The following is a 14,489-nucleotide window of genomic DNA, read 5'->3' as shown; positions in this document are numbered from 1 at the left end:
TTATATGGCTTCTATTGTCTACTTCATTAGAGCTCAACATATTTTGTCTCAGAATGATGGCATCATCTTAAAAATACAGTTTTGTTTTTTTAAAGCATATTATTTTGTTATTTTCCTGGTGGATTCAAGTTACAAGAGATAATGGCAATGCAAACAGCAAATGTTGGCTAAACATTGATAACCTACATGAGGACTGTAGGGTGTGCAAGACAATCACTGGCTACTAAGGCAAATCAGTTTTTATAGGCATGATAAAGAACTAAGGCCTTAATCAGAAAGAGATTCCGATGCCTCAGAAAGGCACCTGTACTCCCAAAGTAAACCTAGCACGTAACAGACACAGATCTTAGGTTGCATTCACATATCAGAAAACTTACAACACACACAACCTACTAAGGTGGAACAGCTTAGGTAAGTGCACAACTAGAAAGCCTTTCCTCTGATGCACCTTCCAGCTACCAGAGACTGTAATGAGGCTGGAAACATTTCACATGGTCTGCTCTAGGCTCAACAACATAAGCATTTGCTCTTTCGCATCCAGCTTTAATCACCCGCTCTTCATTTGTGAGCTGATGTTGTCCAGGTACTGAAGTATCTAGAGGTAACAGTGGAAATGCATGTTATCCAGGAAAGAGGCACCCACTTTTTCAGTGCAAATCATTCACACCTGAGTCCATACTATCTGCCTAATTTCTCTACTGATTGGGAACAGGATTAGAGAAATAATTGTTCATTTGGCTCTTCAGGTAAGAAGCCTGTGCTTTAATGCAGTACATTTATCCAGAGCGTCCTGTAAATATAATTTTACCAAACAGCCTGGCATTATCGTGAGTTTCAGCAGAAATAACATTTCTGTCATAGTGTTCAGTTATAAGAAAGACAAGTTTATGCTTTAAATATAATTTAGAAGAGGCTTTTAGCATCTAGATGTTTGGAGAAGCTGATAAGGATGTCATAGGAAAAGCTGAGACTGGGTACTTGATGTGTCCTTTTAAAATAAATCCACCAGGTAAGTCTTCTTAAGCTTTGGAACTTTTCCACCTTGTCTGATTTCCTGGTACTTGTTCATACAGGTTTTGCCCTGTGAGCACACCTTTGGCTTGCCATGACATGGCACCTTTCATTTCAAATGAATCTTATTCTGAAACTTTGTGTATGCTAAATCCATCTAAACTTCCTTCTTAAAGGGCTTTGGGGCCCAGTTCTTTCCTCGCTTTTGCTCTGCTTACTTCAGTGCACTTGCTTCCATGGGAAAGACTAATACAGAATCTTGACTGTCCAGAAAGCATTCCAATGTAATAAGGGAAAACATGCTTTATTCAGAAACACTGGGCCAGTTAATCTCAATTCCCAATTTGGATTGGGAAGAGAATGGGGGAATGCACTTTTAGAAGTGCACCACAGAGCATAAGTGGCAATTCAAATAAAGGAAATGACTTGTCTCTTCATACATATGTAAGTGTAATCTGTATGAGATTTCAGTTCTCTTTATTAAGAGACAGAGAAAATCCTTCTGCAGTCTCAGCTCTAATTTTAAATGAGTGCATCTCTGTCCCAACCCAGACACAGGGCACAAAGCGTTAACATCTGAATCTACTCCCTTTCCAGTAACGAAATTGTTTACCATCTGGATAGACTGGAAGTGTGCAGCAGCACAGTCTCCCTCTGTGACAGGACATGAATATCCATACAATGTTAAAGATAAGGTTGTAATAGTTCTCTCATAAAAATATCCATTCCTTCTTGTTCCAGTCAACAGGTGATTTATGATTTTACCCTATTTCTTTTGAATTAAGTTTTGTTCTACAGTGCCTTATGTCAATAAAAGAAGCAATAGTTGTATCATTTCATTCCTAAATGGGGGCTTTTAATCCCCCTTATAAATTATTATTTTTGTTAGTGTCCTTCAACTGTGAGATAAATACTTCCTGAAGTTCCAGCTCATGTGGCCTTCATGGCATAACAAAATCCCCCACAGGTGCTTTTCAGGTGTGCTGCTGACTTTCTCGGCTAACACGCATTAGGTGAGCCACGCTGGCTGCTGATTTGAGGTGCTCTTCACCCTTAAGAAAGAAGATGTTTAAGACTCAGCATAAAGAAGTTTGAACTTCAAGGCTTTGTGTAGTATTTGTGCCAATTAAACATGGCACTAGCTGACTTTCTTCAGCCCTGGCTAGATGTATCTGGGAAACTTGGTTACTATACAGATGCATAGGAATGTTGGTATTTTAAGAAAAAAAGAAAGTTTGAAGGCTATACTTGTCTACATACAGCAGCCTGGTCTAGTGAAAAGTGTCCCTGCCCATGGCAGAGGTCTTGGAATTAGATGATCTTTAAGGTCCATTCCAACCCAAACCATTCTGATTCTATACTACAGATTTCAATTCCAGTACTAAGAAGACCAGTGCATTATTGATGGCTGGCGCTATTTAAAAGAAGTTAAACCAACCTGGGAGTCTGCTCTGCCAGAAGCTGTATAAATCCAGAGGAAAAATGGTGCTGTGTAGCCTATGCTGGCTGCTCAGTGCTGTTCTCAGGCATCAGGTCAATCAGTAACCTCCTTTTGTGAAGCGCCCGTGAACGATAGCCAACAGCCAGTCACTTACATAGGTGGTTTAAATTAACTCTATGCAGTTTCTTCCCTTCGCAACTTTCTAGGTATCAACCGACAAGAAACTTCGGTAGCCACCCGGTCGGGCCTGACTCCACAGAAGACCCCCAGGAACATCGCTGTGAGCCAAGCAACACGTACAACGACAGGATTACTCCTGAGGCGGTGGTAATTCCTTTAGGATGAAAAGGCTCACATATTCACGCGGCTTCCTCCAGGCGGGAGGGCCTGTCCCTGGGGGAGAGAAGGATTTCATATCGGGGGGTGGGTGGTAGCCCGGCCCTTCCTTGGCTCCGCGCTGCCCCGCTCGCTTCGCCGCTGCCTCGCCCCGCTCTCCCGCGGCGGGTTTCTCCTCAGCCGTGAGGTGAGGGGCCGTCCCCGCGGCGCTCGGAGCTGCCCCTCCTCCCGCTCCCTCTCTGCCCCCCATCGGCTGCCCGCTCCCGCGCTGCCGGAACGTCAACGGGAATTTCCAGTCAGGAAGTGCGGGGGGCCGGGGGCAGGCGGGGGCGGAGGCCGCGCAGGCCGGTGCCGCTCGGCTGCCCTCGCCAGCGGGCTCGCGGTGGGGCGGACGGGAGGGAGGGAGGGAACGAAGGAGAGAGGGAGGAGGGAAAGTCCGCGCGGAGCTAGGACGCGGGCGGCGTCACGCCGGTTACATGGCGCGGCGCTGAGGGACGCGCGGCGCCGAGGGACCCACTAGCGGCAGACGAGGACGAGGCGCCGCCAGCCCTGCCGTGCCCCGGGTGAGCCTGAGGCAGCCCCCGACCCCGGCGCTCTCTGCTTCTTCCTCGCCTTGCCCTCACCTCTGCTTCTTTGCCGCTGGCTGCGCTCCCTCCGTCCTGTGCCGCCGCGGCCCGACATGGAGCGAGTGTGGGGTGGGAGCGAGCAGCTGGGTCGGGGGGAGCGCTCTGGGGAGCTCGGTGCCCCCCGGAGGAGAGATTTACGGGCAGAAAGCGTGGCGCCGGGCAGCCGCTCGGCCATGACCTCGGCCAGGGTGTGGACCGAGCTCCCGCCGGAGCGCCGGGAGCGGCGGCCGCGGGGTTCGCGTGCGCTTGCCGGGGCGGGTGCAGGCGGTGGAAGGGAAGGCAGGCAGGCAGGCGGTCGTTGCCGTGTGGCGGCACTGGGGTGGTTGCGGGGCTCTGTGGGTCGTGCGGGTACCGGCCCTGCCGGCGGGGTGACTGTGGAAGCCGGGAAGCGGACACCGCTTCTTCCCGGCGCCGAGTTTCTGGAAAGGGCGATTCCGCCTCCTTGTTGCACTGTTGGTGCAGGAAATGCCTCACGCCTTTTCTGTGATTTATCTATTTTAAGCACGTAGTAGGCATTTCTGCTGCTATGTGCGGAGACTTCCGAACTACGAAGGGGTGTTTGTGAAGGGCTGTCATGTAAAGCAGAACTTTGAAACCCCAGCTTTGCTACGGTGCTCGTAGGCAAAGGGGGTGCTGCTGCTTACGCTAGTGGTTTCGCAGATGACATCTGTGCTTAACCCGAGACACAGTTTGGAGTGTCTGCTGTTGCGTAGCCGTCGGCTGGCCTGGAAAATACAGGGGGTTACCGTGCAAAGCTGGGTTTGCTACTGGCAGCTGTGGGTGCCCTTGTCTTGGGTGAGGCTTGCGAGTGCCACAAGTAGTATAAAGGCTACTTTAAAGGTAGTAAATAGTTTTTTAAGGGTAACTCCATACCAAGTAGTGAGAACGTTTCGTTTTCATCATGGCAAGGAATATTATTGGACTGATTGCTCTGCTAGATTTGACCTTAAATCCAAGAATATTCAGCTTTTCGTCATTGCAATTATTTGTTTACCTGTTGACGCTTTCTGCTTTAAGGGTAATTTTGATAAGGAAGCACTATGAAGTTGTTTTGTGTAAACATAAAATGGGCTATGATTTCTGAACTGTAGTACAGATGAGCTGTGTGTTATTTGGCAATTATAATAATGCAGTGTACTGCTATGTAATTTCATTTAAATAAGTAAACGTGAGTGCCTGAAAGCATTTGCAGAATAAGTCTTTGTAGGCAAGGGATCATCTGCTGCATTTCAACTTCCTGTTCCAAAATCTTTGCTGAAGAATAACATTTCAAAGAAAATACAGATTTTTTTTTTTTTATGGTTTTAAAGTGATGATTGTATTTGGTATGTTCTGTGCTTCCACAGTCCTCTCTTCATTTATTTTGGTCACAGGGAAAATTAGTACCAAGCAGATGAATTCTCAGCCATGCTCTTGTGCCTTACATGCTGTGAGGTGCTTACACCGTCACTGTCAAGCCCATAGAACAGGGTTGAAAATACAGCACTTTGTTTTTATTGACATCCAGAGTGTCTGTGCTATGTACTACAAAGTATCAACTTTTAAAATAGTATTTTAGCCAAAGCATTTTTAATTTTTTCAGAAGAGAGCATAGCTGCCCCTTCTAGGAAAGCGTTAAACAAGATGTCATTCTAAGACGTCATCCTGTCTGCGATGTTTTGTAATGTACAGGAAAGACTACAGTCTAATTGAGAAAACGAAAGGGGAAAAAGCAGCCCGTAACTATCCAGATGCAGATCCTCTGTTGTGTAAACTTCCCTGGCTTAAGAATTTAACTGAGTTATGCTGAAATATTGCTGTTGGGATCTACCAGAGTGTGGAGGTTTCAGGGAAACTCAGTGCTGAAATGTGCAAGTTCTCTTAAATAACGTAATCTAAAATACTAAACAGAAAGGGAAAAGCCTTCTTCTTTCCACCCTTTGTCCTTTTTTAAAGGAAGATATGTCAATCAGTGTTAGAGTCATAAAAGGAGTTTATTTTCTCATGCAAGTAATGAATATACTTTAAGTAGAGCTAAGGCTCTAAAAACTGAGCACAGCTTTGTATCACTTTGTCATGTTGTGTGGTTTTTTTAAAGGATAATGTTGTAGGAGATAGACTTTACCTGTGTTCAGTTAGTTCAGTCAGCACCTTGGCAATGTTTCTGTGATCTATATTTTGAAATCTGAAGATTGTGCTGGGGGGAAATAAAATATTGTGGAAGAGAGAACAAGAAAATCTTGGCCAAGGGCAGGAGGGTAGAAAGCATGCAGTGATACTTCATTTATACACACATTCAAAAATTTGCTGCTTCATTTAGTGAAAAACAGTAATTTAATTGCTTCTCATTTACTACATATTTGACTTTTAAAACAAGTTTTAATAACAAATTTAAACTTTTTTTCATTGAGATAGCATTATGTGAATTCAGTAATGGATAGCTACAAATAAATGTCACTGAAGCAAATTTGCTAACTAATACTGTTTTGTGTTTTCGTGGAAACAATGCTCTTCTTTTCATCACTGCCTTTTCCCAAAATCTTCGCTTGCCACTGTCACATAAATGCATGCAAACTCCAGGAGTAAGTGGCTAGGAATTCATGTCATCGTGCATTTCGTTGCAGAGTGTGGAAGGACAGGAACCAAGTTTCAAGGCCTATGAGCCTTCACTATCAAGGATACTCTGTGGTGACTAGAAAAATTAGCGGTCTCACTCAAAGACAGGTCTCACTCAAAAGTTAAGTGAATACAAAATGTCGGTTTGAAGTTGCAAAGGTATAGTGAAAGACTTTTTTTTTTTATGAACTTACAGTCGGCTTTCTGATGTAGCTAGGGATGAGCAAATCCTGCGGCCTTTGGAGTTTCTGGTTAGCTGTTCTGTGTTTTCAGAGACTACTTCAAAATGTATTTGTTAAAATCATTTCATCTTAAAGTGCTGTAAATGTTTGCCAACTCTAAATTCAGAAGTGTTAAAGAAAAATGTTACTCACTTCCCTAAGCAACTAATGGAAATTGTGGAGTTACAGCTTTTTTTTCCCAGCATGTTAATAGCTTTTCTTTGATTGTCAGATCAAAATAACACAGCTATTACAAAGCAAAGAGGAAGCTTTATAATGAGGATTTCAGGCAAACATTCTTGTTATAAATTCCTGGTCTTGGTCACTTTTAGCTCTGACACAGGTATTTTAGAAGTGGAAGTTGTAATTTGATGATGTACTTCAAAATAAGCTGTGAGCCTTTCACGAAGTTCTATGTTGATAAGGTCATAATTACGGTTGTCATTTGCTGTGCCCTTAGGTCAGTCAGGCACTAAGTTTGCATCTAATTTTGAGCATAGAAATAATTCAGTGAGTCTTCTTCAGTGCTTTCATTTAAACATATATTTTGCCAAAGCACTGTTGACTGTTTCAGAAGTCAAGCCTTAAAGATGTTTCAAATTGTTCTAGTCTCGAGGTGAAATCCTTTGTTCAGGGTTTAGGTGGAGCTGACAGGCCATGTGTGGGGAGGAAGTTGCTGAGGTGCTACTAGCAATTTTTCCCCCTTTCAACTTTTATATTATTTTGAAAAGACCTGCCAAATATTTTTTTTTTCTGAATTTAAAATGCAGAATTGGCTAAACTGAAATACTTCTGTATCTCATTGCGTCCTCCAAGCTGACTGTACTGTTACAGATGGATCAAGAGCAAAGCAGGCTTGAGTTATGTGGTATTGGGTTTTTTTGTTTGTTTTCTTTGTTTCTTTTAAAGATCATATTTCTTTCTATCTGTTTAAACACTTATGGACAGATTTTAACACGGAGATGAAGTAAAAACAGAGTGAGCAGATGTTTTTTGGGTCTTGGTGGGTTAGGTTACTGTAGAAAATAGGCTGCGGAAATTGTACTTTTTACTGTTTATGGGTTTTTTAAAAAAGCCTTAGTAACCACTTTGCACCTGTAGATTTGAATCCTAGGGTGTAACTGCAATGGTGCTAGACTTGGTTTCTACCTGTTTGATTCCACTTACTGGTATTACTTAACCGACCATTTCTGTCACGTTGCTCTCAGTGGCTGTTGAAAATCAAAAGGTCACTGAGAATCCCTTAGCTCACGTTTGTGTTTGCAGTGGTAACAGCCCTTGCTATTTTATGAGCCCTCTTCTGCTGCTGTTGCTCATGAAGTGAGGGACTGTTGTCTTCAGTAAGACCCCAGATCCCATGTGGAAGTACCTCATGATGCAGCAAACCTTATGTGAACTGGACTTCTGAAATCTTGGGTTTGCTTCTTCCTTGGCTTCTCAGAAGCTGTTCTTCCCTACCTCCCCCTCCCCTCCTCAAAAGGAAAAGGTTTGCTGTTTAATATTGATGATTCATTATATCTGAGGCTTACAGAATGGGTATGTGTGGCTTTTTAAGTTAAAATTTTACTTCGATGACCAACTTTGTATGAACTGGAAGTATTTCTAAAGAACATTCAGTAATTCTTTTATCTGTAGGAAAAAGTAACAGTGTTTTAACATGGTATTCAGGTTAGTTCAAGTAGCATTACCACTCTATGTGCTAAATACAGTATAGTGACTGGAGTTGTTCTGCTGTGTTGAACCTCAGTGTTTTTAAATGCACTTAGCATTGTTCACATACAGGAGTATGTTTGCTATCTATTTGAATACTGTTTATTCCTTTGGTTTAAGTTGCTTTGAACGTGTTTTAACAAAAACATTTGATTCCAGCAGTATCTTGGAAAAACTGTTTATGTCTTTATGGCATTGTAGTGTTTCCTCTTGTCATATTAGTTCACTACTTTGATATTTGGAGAAGGAGTAAAGCACCAAAAAATTGTGTTTGTAAAGATACTTAATAAAATGACCATTCAGGTAGTTCATTTACTCTTTACCAAGTGAATTTCCTCATGATATGACTTTTTCTTCAAAGTTATAGTTTTCTGGTGTAAGAAATCTGAGCCTAGATTTCCTACCGTAATTCTGCACCCAGAAATTCTGGTTCAGAACATCACAATTCTGCAATCTTTTTAATACTTGTAATTGCTTTCATTTCCTTAACACCTTGTAGTTTATACACTGTTGTCCAATAATGCATCTGCTCATGACTGAAAGTATATGAAAATTTTAACTTAAAAAGTCTTCTAATCTTAAAAATGCACAGAAAGAACTCCTAGGTCCCACCCAACAGGAAATAATAAGCAGACTTCATTAATAACAAGAAGAGGCAATTTGTGTTGTTGTATTAGGAAAAACAAACAGTGTCATTTGGGGTTATGTAGTGTTATTGCAGGTGCAGCAGTCTAAGTGTGAGAACAAGTCTGAAGAAGAAAGTAGTATCTCCTTTAGCAATTCCTCTCTGGACAAACCTTTTCTCACTTGTATACTTGAGAAATTATACTCAAGTCTTTATTCAGAGATTACATGTCTCTGGTAGCTGAAGGAAAGTAAAAAATATGACTTCCGTATGCCACTTTTGTGGAAATTAAGCATTGTTGAGTTTTATACTGAGAATACAGTTTCCTTACATCCCTTTCCATCCCCCTACATCCCTGGGCATTGAAGTTGTAGATGGGGGAAAAAGAGTAATTGTGAACTCTTAACATTTAAAGGCAAACTTCAGATTTCAAGTCAGTTTCATTACCAAGTTAAAATTCCCTTAAAAAAACCCTGTAGTTAATGGGGCTCCTTGTCAACTTCAGTCAGTTAGCAATCACCTCTCATGGTTTTTAAAATGCTTTTTCTTTCCTGTTTGTGCTAGAGATTTATACCAATAGAGTGAGTGAAAGCATGCATGAAGTTCCCTTAGTATTTTGGTTCTGTTCACTTTGTGTATTTTAAAATACTACAGCTGTTTATCACCTCATATTTTGGATAATCCAGTGATCTGCTGTCTGCAGCACATCTTTTTCTTTTATTTTAAAAAGAAAAATGTGTGTGACTTCAGAAACAAGTATAATTTATTAAAATGGATGCAATTGAAATAGTAGTTGAGAAAAATATAAATAAAATAACCATTAGTAAAACCTCTTCTGTGTTAAGATTTTGCTTGGTTAGTATTTGGGAGGGGGATGTTTCTCCTTCCCCTTTGCCTAATCTCCTTCTCCAGAAAGCTTTCTTCTGCAGCAGCTTCATTAGTGGCAACAGTAGTGGAAGTACAAGGTGCTGGTAGCTAACACCTTTCAGACTTTAATTGTGTAGACCTGCTTTAAGCAGGTTTGGACAGTATGTGTTCAAAACGCCAGCAACTGTTTGGAATCTTGCCTGTGCGATATTCCCAATGTAAATGTTGTTTACATTGCTTTTAACAAAAATAAGATTTATTTTTCTTCAGAAAACAATCTTTTATTGGGACTTCAAAAATTAAAGTGGTTAGAAGGACATGCACACTTTAAGGGTTGCCCACATAACTTCTATAGGTTCATGACCCAACATCAGTGTCCTCTGAAGCTCCGTAAGACCAAAGCCTGTGTATACGTGTGGCTTGCTATTTTGTGCAAAGTTGGAAAATAGCAGTTCTCAGACTTCCTTTTTTCCCCTCCATGTGCTTCTCCAAGAATATATTCTACACCAAAAGGTTTTTGCCCTGGAGCTGTTCTCCCAGTATTTTTGGAAAAATAATTGGGCTACAAGAGAAATGAAGTGAAGGATGAAGTTGAGAGGTGTACAGTGCTGAGGTGAAAAGGCTAGGCAGTGAAAGGAATGGGGAACATCCTGACTTCAGAGGCACTGCAGTGATGAAGGCTGGAGCCTAAACAACTTGGATCATCCCTCTGTTGTGTCAGAGCAGCCAATTCTGTTCTCTAGCCAAAAATGTCTCGGCAACTCTTCTCCTGCCTCCAGCCCTGACCCAGCAACTCGCAATGTCTGTTGCACAAGACATTTCCCAGCATCTGTGTAGCAGTTGTCTCTATACAGATACAGATTATGTTTTGCAAAGGATAGAAGAGTGAGGCTTGAGGATGGCTAGTTGCCACTAAAAGTAAATAGTAATAATAAACAATTCCAGGTAAAATGCTTTGTAGAGACTGTAAATGCGACAGTTTCTGTTTCTACCTCGATATTTCATAGCTGCTACAGGATTTCAGACAACTTGGTGCTGACCCTAAAAACAGTTCTCTGCAGTCATGTAGTCAGTCATGTAGTCTGCCATGTGTTATAGCCCTGATGTAGCAAAAACCTTACAATATATAACACACAAATGTCTTTGCCTTTTATCCTTATTCTTCTCTATTTTTAATAAGCAAAATAAACAGGCTAAGAGCATAATCACAGTGAATTTCATTACTTTCATTCAGTGTCCAGTTAAAGAAGTTTATTTTTAACAGGTAGATTCCGGTGAAAGCCAAGTTAAAGAGAAAAAACACTCTGCTAAAAAACTTGCAGGAAGAACTGTGCTTTCAGTATGTATATCAAGTCAGCTGAAGTGTAATAGTTGCATTTCTTGCACTGAGGCTTGCTTTTTGAATCTTAGCTGTGAAAGGTGAAATCTGAAATCAAATGATCAAGATAAAGAGAAATGAGAATTCTTGTTCCTGGATGGGAGCGTGCCTACGTTAATTATGTTGTTTCTGTTTTAAATGCATGAACTTTTGGAAGCTTTAAAACAAATACTCAGAATACGATAAATGACCTCATGTTCTTCCAGCTGTGCCTATTTGTACCTGGTATTATTTGGGTATTAAGGAGCGGTGGTAATGCAACCAACCTTCATTGGTTGGTGCAACCCCATCATGTGCAATATACATATATGCATAGATCTGATGTTATTTTTCTTTTTCTCCCTTTTTTTTTTTTTAACCTTTTTCACGGTGCCAACTGACCTGCTGTGGGAAGAAGGGAATACTGCATGCATGGAAGCATCATGCAGACACACTCACAGTCCGTCAGTAGGCACAGCTCTGTGGTTTTGGACAAGTTAGGCTGGTTTTTATGTTATTGCGCTAAGAACTAAATGACTTTCCTTCACCCACCTTTGAATTTGGACACTAAAAATTACAGTGAATTGAAATGTCTAGTTTTTTGTGCCCATTATCTGGAAGACTTTAGACAATCTCCAGGGTGGAGACTGTCGTGGTTGATGATTGTTTTCTGCAGGTGTAGGGGTATTTTTTGCTGTAGATGCAAGTTTGCAGTACTGTTTGTGGGAATCAGAGATTATGCGGGAAGCAGACATACGTAGTAACACAAACTTCCACAATTATAGAATCATAGAATGGTTAGGGTTCGAAAGGACCTTACAATTGTCCAGTTCCAATCCCCACAAAACAATTTTAATCCCAGTCAAGTAAGAGTTGCTTTCGACTTGACTTCTCTAAGATGCATATAGCAGCAAATATAGCATGGATAAAAACTATCTCTGCTCCAAAATACAGCTTGTGTAAGGAGAGAATGAACAAAGGTACTTGTGGTAGATGATAATCTTAGCACTTAATGCATATAGGAAAGGTACTTAGAAACTCAAGCAGTAGTAAGGGAAGAGGCCAGTTAAAAATCATGTGCTAGGGTCTGTTTTTCTGCAGATGTCTCTTTAGGTTTTGATCATGTTATTGATTTTCTGGATTTGCCTCAATTTTCTCCTAACAGGAGGACACTTTGGGTTTTGTAAACTTAAGTAAGCCCTAAGGAGACAAATTCTATTTTGGAGGTAGGGTTCCCAGAACATTTTATTGGTTTTGAAAGAGGGCAAAACATACAGTGAAACCAAGAGTGTTTTCAGTTTTTACTTAGAGGGGTCATATTAAACAGCTGGGTTAATTTTTGCCTAGGCCCTGAAAAGGCAATCAAGTGTCAGTTTACAAAGGCATATGTTTGCACATCTAAATTATCATGTGTTTATAATAAACTGGCTTAGCATTCAAGCCTGAGAAAATGTCTTTAATCTTCCCCCCAAACACTGCAGCTGACTGTTGAGCACAGAAGATGTCAAGTAAGAGACACCTGTGGTTTTGGTGTGAGTGAAATTGCGTTTAATACCTGGTTAGAAATTCATTAGCATGCACCTACAGCAACTGAGTAGTATGTCAGGAGTCACCTTGCTGCTTCTGAGTGTAACGTTCGTCTTTAATAACTGCTGTTTCCCTGTTATGACATTGGCTTTCTGGCTGATGCAGTGGACAGAAATTACCATTTTGATCAGGTGAAACTGGAGGGCTGATTCAGGTAGACATCGGTGTTACTTCAGTATGGATTCTAATTCTTATTTCAAAGTACTTTAAATGAAAGCTTTTTAGAAATACTGTCTCTCTGGTATTTTTGCAGTGTGTGGAAGTTGTGTTGTACAACTGTATACATGACTGGGAAGCATAGCAGGTGTGAGAACTACCCCTGTCCCACAGAGTTCTGCTGGACTGAGTGTCATGCAGTCCAAGAAACTGGAATAGGGCGAATAGTAGAACTTGCTGTTAAATTTATCCCGTTGGTCTTACAGTAAAAGCTGTGAGAGGCTTTGTTTGAAAGTTTTGCAAGTAAGCATAGGTTTGGCAAACAGGCAGGTGGGCAGATGCCGTTCGTATTAGCTCCTTGGATTTTTTTTGTTTGTTTGTTTTTTCTGCAGAAACACATTTACCTTGTAACATCTGGGTGCTTCAAATACTTCGGAACACAGTTTTGTACATGTGACTCCTGAAATAATAAGTGATTAAATGTGAGACATCACAAATCAAAGCTTTTAGGACCAGTTTTTATTCTGCTTCTGCAGAAGAAATCTGGCATTTGCACTCACAGTTACTTGTGAGTGCAAATCAGTATGCATCAGCAGGGTGGGTATGTTCTGATGCCTCCTAAGAAAATACTGGCTGCTGAGGTCTTCAGATTGTTTTCTGTAATATCTACATCTTTAACTGGGAAGTGCTTGCCAAAATCTAAATTGCAGTTATTTCAGTAACCTGTCAATTGGTGATGAGGGTTATTTTCTTTCTATGGAACAGAATGCAAATAAAAACATCTTAGTAAAGTTTGTTATATGCTCAAGGTTTTGTTATGCTTTAGATGTTGACTTTTTTTCCATAAAGATTGCTAATAACAATAGCAAATTATTGACTAAACTAATGCTTTGTAGAATATGCCTGAGAGATAATGTGACTGACTGGCATTTTTTAATATTGCTGAAGTCCTGATATATAGATATATATATATTAGGTGATGAAGTAGATCATGGATAGCTTGAAGTACAGCATGGGTGGATGCTTGTTATCTTGTTTACTTATTTTCAGCTGAAACCAGTTATTTTCTATTTGCTCAAATACTGCAAATAAGTATTACCCAGTAAGTATTTCTCTCTAAAATTGAGTTAAAACAGGTGAATGTTTTCATTTTCTAGGTTAAAAAATAACTTTATCCTCATGGACCTCTTTTTCCTGGAAGCTATATGGGTGTTAAGTATCTCCTGTTTCTTCATTTTAGGTTTTCTTTCATTTTCTACTTGTGTGGGATGGATGGTTATCTGTTGTCTTTGGCACTTGTTAGCCAGCTGAGTTAAGCCTCTGTTAAAGTGAAGTATCTGAGTATTCCAAGTTTCTTTTTACTATTTGCCTTTCTAGTTCCTGTAGAAGGTACACTGTGACTCAGTTTTTCTTTACTGGTTTGCTGATGACTTGCCACTCTCAGTTTTCACCGTTCACTTTGCTTTGCTGGAAAACATGGCTCATGTTCATTGTATTGTGGTGGAATGTGAGGGCCAGTGACATGTTTCTGTCTTACATTAGACATTAACCTTACTTAAAGTGTCTGCCTGCACGCAGATAAGAGTTTCTTGAAATAGTCACTACAGTTACTTCCAGATGTTCCCTTGGCGAACCTGTTTTAGTAAGATCAACATAAGTGAAATTGTAATTCTTTCAATAACATCAACATCAAAGGAAATAACACTAATCTTTTATAGTAGACCTAATAAATTCCTAACAAAATTTCCAGGCTCTGCTACTGGCTTGCTACTGATAAAAGTTTCCCAGTGTTCAGCATTTACATGCAGATTTGTGAGAGAGGGTTAGGTATGCTGTACATCCATAATTGTCATTGTCAGCGCTGAGTTGTTGTGGGTGCCAAGCACTTGTGGAACTCTGACTAATTCCGTACACCTTTATTTCCAATGTTTGATAGCTGGTTTTATTTAAAGAAAAA

The 14,489-nt window shown here is 40.8% G+C and overlaps 1 protein-coding gene and 1 long non-coding RNA gene across 4 annotated transcripts in view; one reads left to right on the top strand and one right to left on the bottom strand.

The window, feature by feature from the left end:
• Positions 1–747: 747 nt before the first annotated feature.
• LOC136020279 (uncharacterized) lies at positions 748–3,156 on the bottom strand. Its single transcript, XR_010615264.1, has 2 exons — positions 2,450–3,156; positions 748–2,063 (listed from the first exon to the last, which is right to left on the bottom strand). It is a non-coding gene; the product is annotated as an uncharacterized LOC136020279 (long non-coding RNA).
• NFKB1 (nuclear factor kappa B subunit 1) overlaps positions 2,659–14,489 on the top strand; it is a 61,306-nt gene continuing 49,475 nt past the window's right edge. For 2 of the 3 annotated variants that reach the window (XM_065691097.1, XM_065691078.1), the window contains exon 1: positions 3,203–3,351. The gene's annotated coding sequence lies outside the window, so the exon portion shown is untranslated. Of the gene's footprint in view, positions 2,780–3,202; positions 3,352–14,489 lie in introns of those variants that run through there. The other variant, XM_065691087.1, reaches the window with a different exon arrangement.

Source organism: Lathamus discolor, chromosome 1, assembly GCF_037157495.1.
Source record: "Lathamus discolor isolate bLatDis1 chromosome 1, bLatDis1.hap1, whole genome shotgun sequence".
Classification (NCBI taxonomy): Eukaryota; Metazoa; Chordata; class Aves; order Psittaciformes; family Psittacidae; genus Lathamus; species Lathamus discolor.
Note: the sequence above shows the minus strand (reverse complement) of the source record. Positions and strands in the feature narration are given on the sequence as shown.